Genomic DNA, 20,899 nt, shown 5'->3' with positions numbered 1-20,899 from the left:
TGTTTGCACTACCTCAGGCTAGGCTCACTCTCTCTGTGTCTGCTGTATCTCCTTCCTCCCAGTCTGTGCTCCTCTTGGTAAGTGGTCTGGAATGAAGACTAGAGTACTCTAACTCTTCCATGCAGTACTTTATGCGTCTACCTACTGCTGGCTACTCTAGCGCGGACCCTTCAAGAATTCCTGCCCTAAGTTACCAGTTTATACCTTCAGGCGTCCCCCACCAGCGCTACCTCAAGGCGACTAGAACAGCAATACCCCCCCTCTCCAGACCCACTAACCCCTTGCAGGATCCCAGGTCGTCTATGCGGTCTGCAGCTCCAGCAGCTCCCTGACTACCCCTGGCTCCGTCCCTCACAGCACAAAGTGGCAGCAGACACACTCTCCCTGTTTCCCAGTGACCAAGCAAAAGCCTGTCCTGTTGACAGGTATCTCAGCAGCGCCTCCAAATGTAACGGGTATTCCCTCTAGTCGGACCACCCCAATCCCATATTGGCCCTTGTGGTCTCACCAGCCCCCATTACATGGTCATGTCTGGTGGTGCACCTGTTGGCGACAGGACTCCTGAATCTCCCGCATGATGGTGTGTGGGGATATCAACCAAACAGGCAGCTGAGGTAGTGGTTGCGATTCCAACTTACTTCAAGTGCAGCGCCTCCAACTCATCAGGATCTGTGCTTCCGCAGGGAGAGGGTCCTGGTGAGGAACTCCTTCTTGGTGGTGTCATCCACTGTTGAGTAACTTCACACTCACACAGTGGGGGTATCTTTGAATAGGGCATCTTTATTGATGTAATCGATATGATAGACTGCCCAGTGCAGCTGTCAGCTTTAGCCGCACATCTCTCCGTGCTGTCCCTTTGCCAGGTACGCCCTTCCAATTGAAGTGGGATCCCCTCTCCCCGTAGGGAGATTACCCCTGTGCCAGGTCCCTGGACACAGTGTGGCCTTGACAGGCTTTATTTAGAAACCCGTGCCACTAGTTTCAGCACTAGTCGGCACAAAGCTATCCTGCAATCCCTTTCACAGGAGCCAAAACACATCAGCAACAACCCCTAACATTACAGTGTTGTGCCTTATATACCTCAGGGGGCAGGCACATCTCTGATGTCACTAACCAGGGACTCAGAGCATGCAGCCACTCCCATCCATACATAGGGCACCTCACCAAGGTTTGAGGGAAAACCTCCATAACTACTTCTGGCATTCCTGTACTTACCAGGGTTTACTGCCAGCAGAGAAGATGTCTGCAGTCCATTATTATGCATGGCTACAATAATATAGAGATTAGTTCCATCTAAGGCCTGCATCTATTAATTTGTTGGCATTTGAAAATGTTTTAATTTGTGAAATAAAATACTGATAGAATTATGTTGCACAGTATGTGTACTTTATAGTGGGAGGGAGGGATTGGGAATTTGAATCATATTTTCATGTTGGGACTCTACAAATGGTTTCATTCAATGTGATTGTAACAAACGGCACAAATGTGATCACGTGACCTGTATATTGGACAAAAGTTAATACACACAGCTATCAAGCTAACCCACTTTTCACCCATGCAGGCAGGCCCACCAACAGGGGGGGGGTCTGCCAGGGTTGGTGTCCCGGGCCCGCTGGCTGGGGGAGTGACCGGGCCATTCCCCGACCTCTGGCCAGGCCCTGCTGCCGGTTGCGACTGGGCCACCAGTGGAGTTCAGTCAGGCACTTTGGCGCTCCCCCATCCCCATGGCCCGGAGCGGGAGGTAGGCACACTCAGGGGGGAGGCGGGTAGGTAGGCATGTGCACGGGGGGGTGGAGGTAGGTGCACATGGGGGGGCTGGCGTGTTTGGAGATGGGACCGAGAGTGGGGGGGGTGGAGCGAGTCCGGCGGTTGGCATGCGGGGGACTTTCCGCTCTCATTGTGTGCTTCCCTCCTCTATCCCCCCTGGTGGGGGTCTTTTTCAAATGTATTGGAGCCACCCACCCATGTATGCAGTCACTCACCATCGCACCCACCTAGGCAGTCAGTCACCCACCCACCCAGGCAGTCAATCACCCTGTCACCCCGTCACCCACCAAGGCAGGTAGGCAGTCAGTCACCCACTCAGGAAGTCACCCACCCACCCAGTTAGTCAGCCAATCAGGCAGTCAGTCACCCACCCAGGCAGTCAACCCAGGCAGTCACCCACCCAGGCAGTCAGTCATCCACCCACAGTCAGTCACCCACCCAGACAGTCACCCACCCAAGCAGTAAACCCAGGCAGTAACCCACCAACCTCCCACCCAGGCAGTCAGTCACCCACCCAGGCACTTAGTCAGTCAGTCAGTCCCCCCTCCAGGCAGTCAGTCAGTCACCCACCCAGGCACTCAGCCAGTCAGTCACCCACCCAGGCAGTCAGTCACCCACCCAGGCACTCATTCAGTCACCCACCCAGGCACTCAGTCAGTCACCCACCCAGGCACTCAGTCAGTCACCAACCCATTCACCCACCCAGTCACCCACCCACCCACTCACTCAGTCACCCACCCAGTTACCCACCCAGTCAGTCACCCAGTCTGTCACCCAGTCAGTCAGCCAGGCAGTCTGTCACCCACCCAGTCAGTCAGCATGGCAGTTAGTCAGCCAGGCAGTCAGGCAGTCAGTCAACCCACTTCTGTCAGTCACTCACCCACCCATGCAGTCAGTCACCCAGTCACCCACCCAGGCAGTCACCCACCCAGTCACCCAGGCAGTCACCCACCCAGGCAGTCACCCACCCAGGCAGTCACCCACCCAGTCAGTCACCCACCCAGGCAGTTACCCACCCAGTCAGTCATCCACCCAGTCAGTCACCCACCCAGTCACCCACCCAGGCAGTCACCCACCCAGGCAGTCACCCACCCAGGCAGTCACCCACCCAGTCAGTCATCCACCCAGGCAGTTACCCACCCAGTCAGTCATCCACCCAGTCAGTCACCCACCCAGGCAGTTACCCACCCAGTCAGTCAGTCACCCTCTTCCATATTAACAATAACAAGAAAACAGTTACGTAAAAGTTGCGCGCTAAAAAAAAAATCGTAGTAGGTGTGCTATGGGTGGGGGGGGGGGAGTCCTGCTCTTTTCATTTGTCCTGGGCCCCATGATTTCTGTTGGTGGTCCCTCAAATGAGTAATATACCCCCTCAATCAGTAACAAATATCACATTAATGCTACCACCACCAATCCTTAACCCCCCTTCTCATCAATACAAATATGTTTGTAATTCTTGTGACTAATATAAGTAAACATACACAAACTTTTGGACTGTCTTCCTAGCCACACCCTCTAGTATTCCCAGACACATAAAGAATCCCATCAAAATGATATTGAAAGGTTTCTTGTGTTTATATCCACTGTCAGAAATGAGTTGTAACTGCCCAATTTCCTTATCCAGATGTTGACCTCAGATAACCTCACTCCTAGACCAACACAAAAAACCAGGCCACACCAGGTCTTGCATGCCATAGAACAAGTCCTTGTATTTTTAAGCGGTAACTGGCAACTAAAATGAACTCGAAGTATGGGGATAGTGGCACACCGCTTTTTATAAAAAGTACATAAATGTTTCCCTCACTAGTGCTCACCCTCTGCAGATCCCGGCATCTCAAAGCTGGATCCAGAATAATGCGAAGACTTAGCAATGGAGGAAGCACACAGGAGCCTTGTATGTAAGAAATTTTACTCTGTATTTATAACATTAGAGCAGGCAAAAGCCTAACGTTTCAGGACCAGTTGTCCTTTCCTCAGACCATACACCTTGATCTGGTCTGAGAAAAGGACAACTGGTCCTGAAACGCTACGCTTTTTCCTGCTCTAATGTTGTGAATACAGAGTAAGTTTTCTTACATACAAGGCTCCTGTCTGCTTCCTCCATTGATAAGTCTTAACTGAAATTAACTGTTTGCGTGCAAGTTTATTAAAATACTGGCCTTATGACAGTGATAAAGAATTGCATATTGTAAATCCATAGAGGTTTTTTTTTTAATGAAATTATTTCCATTTACACCTGATTGTATGTGTTTCTGTTGTCAAGCCAAGTGGACTGGCATGGTTTGAATTCAATAAAGCACCTTTTTGTTTCCTGTAAAGCATAAGTCTTGATCATGGTACATAGTGAGTCGATGGGGCCACTTGCCTTATTGATTAATGTAAAACGTAGCTTCAGTGCTACATCTTGAATGTGTCCTTACTCTTCATTGTCCCCACATTTTTCCCTTGGCTCTCTTTCTCTACCTCAACTCATCTCTCTCTTTGTCAGACTAGCTGCTATCCTCTCCCTTCAAGATTTCCCCATTTTCTGTTGTTGCTATTGAACGCCATTGTGTGAGCGCCCTCCCACGTGTGCTGCCAGGGAGGAGGGGAAGAGAGAAACACAGAGCTGTTTGCTTGGGCAGCACACATGGTACCAGCAGGAAGAGGGTGAGGGTGCTTCTGGGGAGGATGAGCCTTAAACCCCCTCCCTAACTCATGGTTAATTTGGATTGAGCCAGAGTGCTGGGCAGCACTTGGCTGAGCTGATAAGGCCACGGTTCTTCTCTGCTGGTCTAGTAACATGGTTTGCTACTCTGGCAGGGTGAATTTGGGGTTAAAATGTTTGTGTATCTGAGTTATCATTTAATAAAAGCAGGTTTAAACCTGCAGCTTGATGTTCTGTGAGTTTATTATAGCATATTTGTTGGATGAAGGTTGGTATGATGGGGAGGAGGGAGACGTTTCCACTATGTCATAGAACAAGTTTACATTCCTCTTAAGTTTTTATTTCACATATAATTAAAGTTTGATGTTTTCCTTGATGCTTTCATTTATCTTACATGCTACATTACTTTTATATAGAAAAGAAATGCTAAAACAATTAAAACGGTCATGAGGCATATTCTGTCATATTATCTACAATTGGTGTTCATTCAAATGCATCCTGCAATTAGATGAGCAAACCATTCTTTTTACAAGCAATAAAATGACAATAAGAAAGTAATAACATACTGTTCTTATTTTGCCTTTGATATTGCTCTGAGAGAGATAATTAAAGACACCCAAGTGCTTGTTTCAAAGTTACTGTATTGGTGATTGGTTTGGCTTCATGACCAAAGTTGTAAGTCTAATTAAGCCATAAATGATATATATATTTGTTCTTTGCAAACAAAATGACCTCTAATAAGATTGTTTTTACAACTAGCTGTCTATAAATCATTAGGGAAAGCTAGTGAGATACTATTTAAGGGCTACAGGGCTGTGTATTACAGTAGTTGCAGTTTGTTTTCTATGGTGCAATGTTTTTCCTATCAAAGGTAAAAGATATGTGAAGTATTAAAACATTTGGAAATCTTAATATGTAAGTGTATGATCACTTAATTGTAGACATTATTCAAGACTGTATACTACTCTGGAGGTAATTACAAATTGTGCACATAATTTAACGAGTTCCAGTCTGTTGTCGTTATGTAACTTTGTGAGACCTACAGATGTAGCGAGACTTAATGTCTGTGGAGGCACAAACGAAAAAGCGAAAGTCTGTGGCGCCCGAGACAGTGTCTGCCGCAGTCGCACTGGGGGGGTCCATGCTTCTTGATCAGACCCCCTGCAGCATTATTCCTCTGGCGCAGGGACAGCCGCGGTCACGTGAATGCAGCTTACTGTGGTGGCAGGAACCTTAAGGTCTGATACATCTGTAAATGTCTCTGAGCAAATTAACTTAGACGCCATATACAGTACACATCAGAGGCCCATAAACGCAAAGCTCCTTTAAGTCATTTAAAGTTACATTAACTGAACGTCTCATTAACCCTAACAGTGTATCTTCAAAGGACAATAACATTAATATTAAACAACAAGAATCCAATCACAGAGGATTGAAAAGAACATAGAATTATTGATAGTGTGAACCCAGAATAAGAAATCCAAACTAGTCATACAACAATTAATGTATTAAATATTAAAACAAAATAGACATAAGAAAAAGTTCAAACACAAATAAAAACAGTCACAATGCGGGTGAGACATATAGCAAAGCAAGTAAGAAATCCTAATGAAAGCACCAATTAATTAACATATGTCAGTTAAGCTCAGGTATAGGTGGAAACAAAGTTTCCAACTATTACCTAAATCAGTACCCGAGTACAGTGTCAATCCCAAAATAGATAATGATGAAAGGATGAACAGCTATATAAAAGACTGAAGAAAGCATCTATCAATACATATAACAATAATAAGGTTCAAAATACATAAGATGTTCATGAATCACTTATAAATCATTGTATCTAGATATGGAATTGCGACTCAACCAAAATGCAGATGAAGGAGAGAAATGTGCATAGACACAAATAGTGCCTCTATAATATCAAGTCCCGAACATCCAATGTCATGGAGCAGAGTGGTAATCACATGAATCAAGAAATACAATACATTGAGTTATACGTGTAAGCTATAGAAAGTCGAGGAATTTTAAACAGGATAAAATATGCTCTCCACATGGATCAGCTGCGTAGAATCGTCCATGATGCCATAACAGGAAGACGTACCACCGGAAGTGGCACCCGATGTTGATTTCAATCTAACTTTGCCAAGGTATAAGCATTGATTTTTCAAACATCTCTATAATAGTAGTAGTCTGGATGACATCAATCTGGTCAACTCTCAATATATTACTTCCTGGTAAAAACCTTTTTAGAAATCTAAATAAATATATGGAGTGTTTCGGAGAGATTGAAAACCAAAAACAGATACATAGAAAGAGAAGATAAATAGCTATACGGTGCAACCATTAAGAGTATATTAATAACTATCCACAATCTACTGTATATGACGAGGTCCACTATCTTTCTGACATTGTCTGAGGCATGCATAGAGGGAATAAACCCCAACTGTTCAGGGTGTATTAAGAGCTGCATAAATCTATTGCGCCTTTTTCCAGGATATTTGATAGAATTTAACAACTGTGTTAATCAAGAGGATAGGGTGTTTTCTGGCACAGCTGGAGGGATCCTTCACCTTCATCAGGATCAGTACAATAGTGCCAGCAGCCATATGTTCAGGAATTTGTACCCCCTCAAGTAATTTGTTAAAACGTGTGAGGAGATGAGGTGTAAGGGGAGCTGTACATCTCTTGTAATAGGCATTTCATGGGCCTCCTCCTCTGGATTTGGAGTGTTCAGTTGTCCTTATTGGTGTTGATTTATTTTTGGGAGTTAACTTTTTTCTACAAAGGAATCTAGGACCTGTTGGTTAATCTTTGAATGGTCTACTTTCTTACCATTGTAGAGGGACTGGTAAAACTCTTGGAACTGTGTGATAATCTCTTTGGGGTCATGTGTGAGAGAGCCATTTGGTAGTCTAATGGCATGGATATTATGTTGGGAGAATGTACCACAGAGTTTCCTTGCAAACATAGTATGGACCTTCTTACTTTGCTCATCATATTTCTGCACTATCCAGTACGTGGCCTGTTCTGTCTTATATGATAACACTGAATTTAATTTGCCCCTAGTCCTTATGATCCTGAACAGGAGAGAATCTTTATGTTTGGGCTTGTGTTCAATCTCCAGCAATGCCAGCACAGCAGAAATCTCCTCAACTATTTTTTAACCTGCATCTCTTCATATACAATGCCAGTTTGTTAAATATGTCTCTAATATAGGCTTTGTGTGAAACCCAGATTATTGGGAATGGGAATTCTTGAGAATGATTGGTTTGAAAAAAGAATTTGATTTCATCCGATAATTGTGTTTGAATCTCTGGGACACACAGGAGGAACTCATTGAGGCTTCATTGACTAATCAAATTTGCAAGGGACAAACAGGGAGTTTAGATGTTTATCATGGCATGGTCAGACCAATTGATATTATGGGTCAACCTGAGTAATTTGTCAAAAAATGCCTTAATATTGAATATGTCCCATATCTTTATCCTCGCAGCTCCTAGAATAACGTAACTCATATCAATGTGTTTGGATGAATTTGCTACATGCAAAGGAACTCTTTTTCACTGGGTTACTTACTCCTAAATTTGAGAGACAAATGGATATCTGTCCTTTGCACTCTCACAATCATGGATTGTTTAGCATCATTTAATTTGTCTGATCGCAAATGTTACAAAGATATATTTGTTATTCTCGTGAATCGTTGTCAAGTCCCCGATATCTTTATATTTTGTAAATTTACACAGGCTTGTATTGTCTTCCTGGCCACATCCTGTGGCATTGTCCAGACCCTTGAGGAATTCATTTTAAGTTATAATAAAAGGGGTTTTTAAATAAACGTATTTCTACTTTCAGAAAGAGTTGTGACTTCAGGTTCCATTCACCCCACTTTCCAAAACAGGCTTTATCCCCAGATAACCTCACTTCTAGATAAACACAGAAAACCAAGCCAGGTTGCTGATCCCTAATAAAACAATACATGTATTTTTAAGTTGTACTATAACTCAACTTAACTGTTAGTGTGCCAGTTTCTTAACATACTGCATTTTTTTGGCCTTATGACACCACCCTCTTTAAAATGAGGCATAGAGATTGGTTACAAGCTAGTTGCTGCGATCACTGTGTAACACATTCCTCCTGGCGTGATAAACTGTGATAAGCGTCCCACGTCACTAATGGCTGTCTCTTTCAACCAACCTGACAGTCTCTTGAGCCCTCTCTTGCCCTCCGGTAATTTCTACTTTACTCTACTGCTCTTTGTATAGCTGCCTCTTTCTCTGACTGTGTCTTAATCTGTTTTCTCCATTTCCCTTCTGCTGGTGATCTCTGTCTCTCGTGCTGACTGTCTCTCTGCCTTGCCAGTTTATTAAAATACTGAATATTTTCTAGTTTTATCATGACACAACTTTTTTCCCAATGGGACTTTAACTGCTTCATAATTAAAATGCAGTGCACAATGAGCAGCATTGTACATAGGATTTTTACAGCTTAAAATCTATGTTTTTGGAAGCAGAGGCACAGGGCAATAAAGTGACTTGCCCAAGGTTGCAAGAAGCTCACATCTGGATTGAACCTGGATTTCTTATCTACAGTGGAGCACCCCCTACCATTATTTGGTATATCTATACTATATTGGACTATAGTGATGTTTTTTGATTAGGGGTAGGCTTTTCCAAAAAATTTATTGTGCACCTTTTAAAAATATATATTTTTAAACGACAATAACATGAAGTCATGTTTTCTCCTGTAAAGAGCACAGTGTTTACATTGGTGATAATGATATGCAAATTATGTGTTATCATATAACACAGGGACTCAAGTTATTGCAACGCTATGTTATACTAATGTGACGTTAAGTATATGGTAATGAGATGTAGTATGGTCATTGTTTTTGCATATAATTAGCTTTAAGGACATCATGTTAAGTCAAGCAACATAATGTTTGCTCCTGTTTTAGGTAATGTCAAGTAATGAGCCCTGACTTAATTGAGCTGTGTGGCTCTGGTCCTGAGTATTTAGCAGTCTGGTATCTTATCAGAACATTTCCTGTGTCTCTAATTTTCCTGTTCTGTAAACTTTTCTCAAATTGTGTGCATTAGGGAGCATGCAAGCAACAGTATATGCATCCTGCTGTAATTGGAATGATTACAGTCATTATTCTGCATGAATGAGGAATTGCCTCTCTTTTTAAGTTCAAAGGGCTTCTGTACTGTTTTAAAATAAACCACAGATACTGAAACAATATATTTTTCTGGTCCAAGGAGAGGGAGTTGAAAATAAGTATTGTTTGAATATTTTAATGAACTATTTGAATTCTTTACTTGAAATATAGTCATGTTTCTACTAGTCACAATCTAATTGACCTTGAGTTGTTTTAAAACTCGGGATTAATCTCATAAAAGTGATACCCCTGCATAAATAAGCATATTTTGTTCAAAATAATGTATGAGCAATTGAGTCTAGTGTAATATATATTTTTTAATTTAGTACATTATGCCATTACAATTCAAGTAGTCGTTTTAAACAACTGTCTATGCAGTACTTATTTATAACATATAGGATGTTTTTGCTACGATTAGATTAATTGGTATTCCATATAATTGTAACCTCCAATGTGTCAAGGGGTCCTATGTATAACATATTGTTTAAAACAATTGTATTAATTAAAAGTGTCACACAGAAGATTAACAGTTTCTTGTGTCTTTATGTGCTACTGTGTGAGGTTTATTCTGGTAAACCCGCATACACACAATGAAATACAAAATACAGACAGAATACACCCTTACTGGGGTGAAAGCTAGCCACAACAAGTTGCAGGGTGTCTGCTTCAGCAAAGGCTTAACCTGTCTGCTCCACATCACTGGAATAAACCTAGAACAATTGACATTATTCCTCAGAACTTGTCCTCAGCTAGGCTAGGCTTCCCTGACACCAATGCCTTGTGCTTTGCTATTGCGAGCAAAACACCTGGGAAAACCTGCAGACACGTCACTGGACCAAGTTCTAAGGTTACCTGTAAGTCTGGAAGACAGAGAGAGAGCTTTGATTGGGTCAGCCCCTTTATAGACTTTTGTGTCCTATGTCCAACGTGAACAGGGACTGCCCACCACTCAGAGCGTGGGAACTTTTCCCACCAGAAAATCAGAGTGGAGTTCATCTGGCGGCTGATGTCAGAGGAAGGGGCGTGCCAAACTGCATCTTCCCCGCAGCCCACTTATGGCCGCTTGTGTCTCAGAGAACAAAGATGGCTTCTGGGCCTGTTCCTCTGTCCCTCCCTGCTAAACCGAATGGCCTGGCACCTCTGGACATCCTGTTTCTCCTTGGAACTCAGATGTTTATGCAGACGTCCTGGAACCTATGTAAATGCCCAGGCTGACTGCATAGACATGTATAATTAAAGTATAATACACTATAAACCATACTTTAATAAAGTATAAACCTTGGGGAACCTTATACAGTATATGTGTGGGAAATTAGTCTGGGATACCTGGGCTCGAAAACCAGGAGTCCGGGGGACACTGTGAAGCCCCAATGTAATTCACCTGGCGTACCCACAAATCATGACTGCACGACAGGGAGAATTATGGGACTTCCAGTAACTTTGTCCCACGCACTCCTGCAACCAAAAGGAATACATTTCGACCCAAATATCTGGCATCTCTGGGATACTGGGAACCCTAAAAGAGGAAAAGCAGTGTACTTTTATTCTTGCATTACATTGCTGCTGGCAATGCAACTTGATCCCAGAACACAAATTTCCCATTGACTAACATTAGACTTCTATAGTCCCCCGTCCTTTTGTATGGACGGGTACCTGCAAATCCTACACTGTTTGCGGGGAGCCAGAACGGTACCCTCTAAACCAGGGACCCCCTTTTCTAAGTATACCAGAACACATTTCCCCATGGCTCACTTTCCTTCCCGGGCTGTGCTGAAGCAGAGTACCCTAGTGGTGAGACACGGTTACATTTTTAATGAGAGATATTGATGGGGCCAATGTGCACACATGTATCCGCAAATCATGCCTTTTTGTCGGATACATTTATCGGGGTACCGGTAACTTTGGTCCCCGACCCTGTATGCACATTCTCACAACAGTTTCCCCGCAAAATCCCCCTTAAAACTCATACACCCAAAACCACTGGTTAAATGCATGCCCGGAAAGGGAAAAACACCAGAAATACTGGTAATACATTCTGGGGCAGTGGAGTGCTGCCCAAATACACCTGGGGCTAACTATATGTGTTCCCTAACATCCACCCATCACCTCCCGCTCCCAATGTCCCTTTCCTGCAGCTATCTTCTATGGGGAATCATAACCACACATGGTATCCCTAGCCCATAACCCTGCAGGGGACTGAATATGGGAACATGGTTACATGGAAACACAGTGTATTATCATACTGGAACCAAGAGATAACACATAATGCATGAATCTGTATCAACATAACAGAATATAAATAGGCCAGCTCCAAAAAGAAAAAAAATATTAAATTACTAGATCAAAAAACAGGAGTGCAAGTTAGAAAACCAACAAGACCCCCAAACACAGATATAGGAAGACTTACTGTCCCCTATATCGCAATTTGGAGCAGCTAATGTTGCTGGGGTGCAGCTTCACCCACAGGAAAACTAGCCACCCATCCCGGGGCAACTACCCTCATCACCCAACTCCCTACCCCCCCAACAAGAGTCTTCCCCTCCCCCACACAATAATGGGCAATAGTCCTATTAGCCAAATCTGGGAAATAGCATTTTTTGCTCATCGAGAAGCATAAAAAAATACACATTACAAACTGCAATAAAATACACATTGCAGTACAATAAAATAAAAACACAAACACTAGTCATGTAATCCATTGATTGTCACTGTGGCTACCTATGCCCTCAATGGGTGTGTATATTGCCAATGTGGCTATCAATGGACACCCTATAGTAAATAAAAGTAGTACTTACACCTGCCACGATGAAGGCCATCGTCCTCTTCCTTGGCAGCACCAACATCCAATAAAGGGACAATGCCAAACCATTAAAATACCACATACTGTACAGTATCCCCCTAATTATCTTAGCAGGTAGTAACCACTAAGGTAATTAAGGGGTTAACCCCACTGTTTCCTCCCCCCGACCCTCCCTAAGAAGCCTAGCCACCCACCCCTCTACCTCCAACAAAACACCCTCTCCCACACACCATCATGCACCGTAATGGGCAAATTAGGCAAATATGCCCTATTAGGCAAATATGGCTAATAGTGCTTTTGCCCATTCAAAAGCACATAAAATATACATTACAGTAGAATACACATTACAATAAAATAAAAACACAAACACTAGCCATGCGATTGCTCATTGATTGTCACTGTGGATACCTATGCCCTCAACGGGGGCATATTGTAAGGATCGAGGAGTCACGCCGTCCTCGGCGCGCTCCCCACTCACCTCTTTTCCCGTCTTCCCCGCTCCAGCCGCTGGTGGGGATGCCACTCCTTCAGTTACCACTCTGCGTGCGGCGGGCACGTGCGCCCCCCGCTCCAGGCTTTATGCCTCTTCTTCCGGCTCGCGTCCTCGCACCGACGTCGGGGGCGCGTGCATACAGCGCGCATTCAGGCACACAGGTCCCTTCTCCTCAGAACTTGTCAGGAATCCTCATCTCACCTGATTCCTGCTCCGGATTCACCAACCATTTCCCTCGCTGCTGACGCACCTCCACGCTGCAGGTTTCTCATTGGTTGCTTGCTCTTACTTATGCTCAGCTGCCCCACTGGCAAATTGGCTGAGCATAATTCAATGTTCCGTTGTGTTCATTGCTTCCTAGCCTCGCAGTATTCTCTTGTTCTCTTGTTCGCTGCTCTCTGTCATTGACCCGGCTTCTTTTGGACTCTTCTGTACTCCTGACCCTGGCTAGCCAGGTCAATCCGCACCTCTCCAACACTGACCTCGGCATCCGTACAATTACTATTCTCCTCTCTCCAACCCGGACCCTGGCTTATAGTACTTGCAACGATCCATACCTCTCAAACAGACCCCGGCAAGAATATCGACTATCCGTACCTCTCCAACCCAGACCTGGCTACCTCGACCAAACTACACTCCAGACGGGCCCACGTGGCTGTGGGTGATTTTTATATAATCCCCTCCTCAGCCCTGCAGTCATGCCTTGTTTGTGGTGAGCACATCATGACAGTATGCTCAGCCCTACAAACATGTACCCCACCGAGGTGGGGCGAATCTAGAGCATGCACGCCACCATGTTCTCTAAAATAGAGAAATACATAGAGCAGAACGACCAACGTATGGGCTTGCTACAACAGAACCTTCTCTCTCTCTCTCTGTCCAGGCACAAGCTCCTCTTCCTACTCCCGTTCCATCAGGTTCTACCACCCCTACGCCTACCCATATGTCTGTGACCACGACTTCTGAACCCTGACTCCCCACTCCCACCCACTATGCTGGAGATCTGCATGGATGCCGAGGGTTCTTGAACCAATGCTTCATCCAGTTCGTGATCATGCCTTCTCGCTTTCCTTCCCACAGATCCAAGGTGGCGTATATTATTTTACTACTCACTGACAACGCTCTGGCCTGGGCTTCTCCCATCTGGGAACAAAGATCGGACATAACTCAGGACATTGGATTATTCACCAGGGAATTCCGTAGAGTCTTTGACACACCTGGTCACAAGGTAACTGCTGCCTCCTCTCTTTTTCATAGCTCTCAGGGAAACCGTCCGGTTGCCAGATACTCTCTTGAGTTTCATACCATCGCTGCGGAGACCGGTTGGAATAATGAGGCATTGTCATCGTCCTTCTGGCAGGATCTTTTGGAGTCATTAAAAGACAAACTCGCGGCACAAGAGCGCCAAAAGGATCTTGAGGATCTTATCGCTGTCTGTATCCGCGTAGACCAACGGTTGCAAGAAAGGATGTCCGAACGTTCCCATCATCGCCAACTCGCTCCCAGACTGTCTTCTTTCCACCCCGGCACACTGGAATCTTCTCGCTCCGACACTCCCGAACCCATGCAACTGGGTGGTAATACATTGTCTCCCTCTGAGAAGCAACGCAAACGCAATGCCGGAGTATGTCTGTATTGAGGCCACTCCGGACATCAAGTACTTCTGTGCCCTCACAAGTCAAGAAAAGCCAGTTTACATTGAGGTCCAGGGGAATCTCTTTGGGAACACTCTCCACTTCCCCTATCACCAAGAAGACATTGCCAACAGGGATATTGATCCCAGTTTCTCTTACCGGTAAGGGTTTTCCGACCACCGCCTTAGCATTTGTGGATTCAGGGTCAGGAGTCAACTTTTTCGACCAAGGATTTGCTGAAACGAATAACATCCCGCTTGTCTGCAAGAGGATCCCGGTAGGATTAGAAGCCATCGATGGTCGGCCATTACAACCAGCCTTCATTTGTTTGCAGACTATTCTTTTCCACTTACAGACCGGTGAGCATCATAGGGAGGAGATCCATCTGGACGTGATCCATACTCTTTCCGTCAAAGTGATCCTGGGCCTCCCGTGGCTTTAACGTCATAATCCTGGTATCGACTGGGCAAATAAAGAACCTATCCAGTGGAGCATCCTTTGTGCAGAAGACTGCCAAAAGATATGTGGGTCGGTTACCCCAGGAGAGGAGACAAGCTTTTTGTCCGAGGTATATATGTTTCGAATTCCGTGATGTTTTTGACAAGTCACAATCAGAGGTTCTACCACCGCATCGCCCCTTTGATTGCCCTATTGACCTTTTACCCGGTTCAATTCTTCCCAGGGGAAGGTCTTATCCGCTTTCACTCCCGGAGACTAAAGCCATGAGGGACTACATTAAAGAGAATCTTAAAATAGGGTTCATTCGGAAGTCCTCTTCCCCAGCCGGAGCAGGATTCTTTTTTGTAAAAAAGGACAGATCTTCGCCCCTGCATCGACTACATAGTTCTTAATAAAATTACCCTTATGAATCGTTACCCTTTGCCTTTGATCTCTGAACTTTTTGACTGCCTTCAAGGAGCTACCATCTTTACCAAGTTGGATTTGCGTGGTGTCTACAATTTGGTAAGGATTCGCCAGAGGGACGAATGTAAAACGGCCTTAAACACACGAGATGGCCATTGGGAGTACCTAGTCATGCCCTTTGGTCTCTGCAATGCCCCTGCCGTCTTCCAAGACTTTGTCAATGAAATCTGCAGGGATCGTCTTTATCAGTTCCTTATTCTCTATTTGTACGACATCATGATTTTTTTCAGATCTCTCCAAAAACACATCGGCCACGTCAAACAGGTACTATTACGCCTTTGTGAAAATCATCTCTTCACCAAACTGGAGAAATGCCAATTCCATCAAACTTCTACTGCATTTTTGGGATATATCATCTCTGACTCCGGGTTCACCATGGATCCAGCTAAAGTAAAGGCTGTTCTGGATTTGCCTCACCATACTAAACTTAAGGCCGTACAACGTTTTTTAGGCTTTGCGAATTATTATTGCAGATTTATTCGGCATTTTTCCTCTATGGTAGCTCCCATTACTGCTTTGACCAAGAAAGGAGCGGATCCTGCTTCTTGGCCGCCAGCTGCCATTCCAGCCTTCGATCACCTGAAAGGAGCCTACGTGTCTGCTCCCATCCTCTTACATCCGGATCCCAAACTACCATTCACCTTGGAGGTAGACGCATCTGATGTCGGTGCCGGAGCCATCGTATCACAAAGAAGATCACCTCAAGCCAGGCTTCACCCTTGTGCTTTTTTTTTCTAAAAAATGTCTTCTAGAGAAATTATGAAATAGGGAACCGGGAACTCCTGGCCCTCAAGCATGCTCTCGAAGAATGGAGACATCTGTTGTAAGGTACGGAGAACCCTATCACCATCTTAACCGATCACAAAATTCTGCTCTACATAGAAAGCTCTCGTCGCCTAGGTGCTCGACAAGCCCACTGGTAGCTTTTTTTTCCTGCTTCAATTATATTATTTCTTTTTTACTGGGTTCCAAAAATATCAAAGCGGATGCTCTTTCACGACAGTTCATGGTTGACGATAAATCCGAGGATCATCTAGAGACAATTCTTCCTTCTAACTACATTCTCTATGCCAACACGTTTAATGTACTGGACAACATTCTACAAGACTAATCTCGTATCCCAGAGGATCTCAAACTCCCCTTTTCATCTCAGAGCAAAAAAACCGAATATCAGCTCATGAAGCAAAGAGGTGAGTGAAAGCAGGTAGCAGTCTGTAAATTGATAATAGCAATGTCCGGTACATATAAAAATAGATGCGGGGAGAGGGGAGAAAAACCATGGATTTAAGCAAGGTATTAGAAGCGGGGTACTTACAGAGAGGTTTGAATCCCACCATGCTGTGTGACCCCCTATGAGGCTTCGCCTTACCCCCGTCTCCTTCCAAATGATGTGGTGTAGAGCCGTGTGCTCACGAGGTGTCACCACTAATCTATTCCTCCCGCAACAATAGTAGAGCCGGTGGTGTCCGCCGATCCAGGCAGGAACAGAAGCAAAAATTGATCGATTGGACTACCGCTTGCTGTAGAACAAAGTTGGGGAACTCACCAGAGATGAAGGTTAAAAAAGTCTTTAATGGGAACTACATAAAATGAACAAAACTGCAGCATAATGGGACCCTGCAGCATTAATCCTTCACTTGATGGTACATCAACAGGGGAGAGAATAACACTACAGTCAGTCCTTATTTTACGATGCTTCGTTTTACGACGAACGGCTTATCCGACGCTATTCAATGCATCCCTATGGCCGTTTTTACGACGCCTGAACGGCTTATCCGACGCTCTTACGACGCTTTGCAAAATTGATACAATTGCCCAATCAGAAGGCTGCAGATCAGTGAAATCATTCTGAACAGTCTGTGTGAAGGTTTAGTGGTTTATTTTAGGCCTTTAACCATGTCAAAAGCAAAAAGCAAAGTGGTGTTGCTCCAAAAAGGATTAGAAAATCTATTACTTTAGAGACCAAACAAAACATAATAAAGCGCTCTGAGAAAGGAGAGACGAGCACAGAAATTGGACGTGCCTTGGATATACCTCGCACAACTATTGTGACAATAATGAAAGATAAGGCAAGAATCTTGAAACAGATCAAGGGCTCAGCACCTATGCAAGGTACAACAATAATGCAACGTGTTGGGAATATTGCTGAGGTAGAAAAACTCCTCATCATATGGCTGGAAGATCAATCCCAGCTTCATGTGCCTATTAGTTTAGCCTTAATTCAGGCCAAGCCTTTGCGTCTTTATGAGGATATTAAGCACCACCATGGAGAAGGGTCCACTGATGAAACATTCACAGCAAGTAGGGGCTGGTTTATGCGGTTTAAAGAAAGGGCAAACTTGCATAACATTAAAGTGACCGGTAAAGCTGCTAGTGCTGATGAGGAGGCAGCTAAAACCTTCCCTGTTACATTAGCCAAAATTATAGAGAATGGTGGCTGTTGCGCTCGTCAGGTATTCAATGCAGATGAGACTGGGCTCTACTGGAAGAAAATACCCAGCAGAAGCTACATTGCAAAAGAGGAAACATCTATGTCTGGTTTTAAAGTTGCAAAGGACAGGCCGACTGTTCTGCTTGGACCAAATGCTGCAGGTGATTTCAAGCTAAACCCTTTGCTTGTTTATCATGCAGAAAACCCTAGGGCATTCAAGGGTTATGCAAATAGCACACTTCCAGTGATTTGGAAGTCCAACCGTAAGGCATGGGTAACAGGGAGCCTTTTTAAGGACTGTTCCAGCATTATTTTATCCCAGCTGTGCAATTATATTGCATAAGGCATAACCTTGATTTTAAATCATTGCTGCTCGTGGACAATGCTCCTGGCCATCCCGTGTACCTGGATTACCACCATCCAAACGTCATGGTGGTATTCATGCCACCCAACACCACCTCATTGATACAGCCAATGGATCAGGGGATTATTGCTTCCTTCAAGGCCTACTATATTAGGCAAACATTTCAGCAGGCCATCAGAGCAACTGAAGAAAGACAGGAAAAATAAATCTCTCAATGTTGAGCTCTAGAATGGTGAAGATAATGGCATAGAAAGCATATAAATGATGCAAATAAAGTATAGTGACAAAGTTGAGAAAAAAGTACATTATGGGGGGAGGTGTGACATAAAAATCACTGGGATCTCAACAGCCATTTTAAGTCAGCATCATCTTAGGTGCCTGATATTGTCATCCATTTTGTCTATTGTCTGTATGAAAGTTGGAATGGAAGTTTAGTTTAAAGACACACATTTTTTTTCTTTCTGCTCCTAAAGTTTTAAGTGATAATAAGCCTTTCAGCTAACCACAAGACCTTGGAGATGGGAGAAATGCACCAATGTTAAGAAAATAAAATATAGATAACAAGCACATCTCGCATTCCGAGGGAGGTTCCCATGGTTATGTACACCCTTTCTCAGAAATCTCGTATATAGAGAAAAGGTCACCGGCCTGTATGAGGAGTTATAGCTGTGTCATTTCATTTTTTAATATGAATCTCATAGTTATGCTATTAACTCCATGTGTCCATATTCATATTTTGTTTATCTTATATGCTTAGGTAATGACGCACACGCCACCTCATACAGGGGGCGTGGGCTTAGTATTTTGGGTATAAATAGGGCCTGTATGCCAGTATGTCGTTGGGGAAGTTTTATTTTGAAACTTCCTTCTATGTGTGCACACGTACACTGGAATAAACTTATTTGTTATTCTGCAATAATCCTCAGATTGTGTCTCTTTTATTCACACTTTTCACAATAGTAATTTCAAATCCACCATGTCCATCCAGAGGTAGATCCTATGGGTGCTACTAGTACAGGCATAAACCAATAATATAAATGGGGTAAGTCAGGGCCGCCCGTATGGATCAACCCGACCCCCAACTTATTGGAATAACAATGTCCTGGAGCTGGATCGCAAATAAAACAATAAAGTAATGAAGCTTCAGTACTCACTTGACTGAAGCAATCTGGATAGGCGTGCACCGGCTCAAATAAATGATGCAGGAAAGGGAATCCCCAGCTGGGGAAAAGCGCCAAGCACTGCTGCATTGGAGAGGCCAAATGAAAAGCTGATGCTGCTGGGTCACTAAAAATGATTATTTATTAGTTGCTGGACATATACAAAAAATAGCGGGCACCTCGCGGAGGCGCACTCTGGCGCGTTTCGTACCTCTCGGGTACTTTGTCAAAGAGAAGTGCCCTCCATAAAGAAGCCGGTATATATGGCAGCAGTGGACTGATCGCTCGCCCCCACACGTCACATGACCGTGTTCTCGCGATGCTAGGTCGCGAGGCACTGTCAGTGTTAGCATGGAATTGCTGAAGAGGAAGCCCACCAATCTGCTGAAGTGACACAGCCACGTAAATCTTTGTCAACCAAAATGTCAACCAAAATGTTGACTGCGGCATTCAAGCACATTGATAGCGCACTGGCCATATTTGAGGAAAATTACCCCAACATTGAACGTAGTTCAACAGTCAGTCGCGGGGTGTCCAACCAAATCAGCTGCTATAGAGAGATCTACAGGCAGAAAAGGAAAGGATCTGTCCAGACTTCATTGTAGAGCTTCTTCAAGAGGCCCAAACCTTCAAGTCCACCTACATCACCCCCAATATCCATTGAAGATCCCCTCCAATCATCTTCCTCCAATAATTGATGGGTTTTTTTTTTACTCATAATGTACATTATATACATTACTGTACAGAATAAAGTTTCATTTTACTGTTCTGGAATCAATAAATATAATGTTTACATCATAATCTATGTGCGTGCTGCATATCTTATTGCTTGTGTAAAATATTTTGTGTATTTTAGCATAAAAAATGCCTTCGGTAACGGAACGTTTGAGTTAAACAGTGTTCCTATGGGAAAATGTGATTCGCTTTACGACGCTTTGCTATCCGACGCATTTTGAGTAACGCATTGTGTCGAATAACCGAGGACCGCCTTACTCACTTTTCAGAGTAGCAGCGCACTCTCGCTTTTTATTTGAAAATTTTGTAAACAGGGTTAAAGCAGGGGATCTCCGGAGCTGGCATGGATTATTTTTTATGCTTTTTAATTTTTTTATTTTTATTGGTCATTGGGCAGGGTTTGATTTTTTGGGGTGATTGGTGATTGTTTGGTGCAGAGAAGTACGAGGATAGCCTCTTAGGTTTACTCCCTCTCGTAGTCCCTCCTTCATCACCAGTTCAGTTACTGGCTTAAAACTGTCACATACAGTACTAATGTGAAGCGCTATGTACACTAATGGCGCTATATAAATAAAGACATACATACATACATACATACATACATACATACATACATACATACATACATACATGTCCCTAAAGTTAAACCTGCTAGGGGGCAGTCTACTGCTGTTGGGCAGATAAAGGGGTTACACAAATTTCTGTGAAAGGGAAATCCATATTTTAATATAATTCCTCCAGAAGATTTCTTAATGCATGCACTTCGTTTTCCCTGCTTTATCAATG

This window comes from Ascaphus truei, chromosome 4, assembly GCF_040206685.1.
Source record: "Ascaphus truei isolate aAscTru1 chromosome 4, aAscTru1.hap1, whole genome shotgun sequence".
NCBI lineage: Eukaryota > Metazoa > Chordata > Amphibia > Anura > Ascaphidae > Ascaphus > Ascaphus truei.
This window is presented reverse-complemented; position numbering follows the sequence as displayed.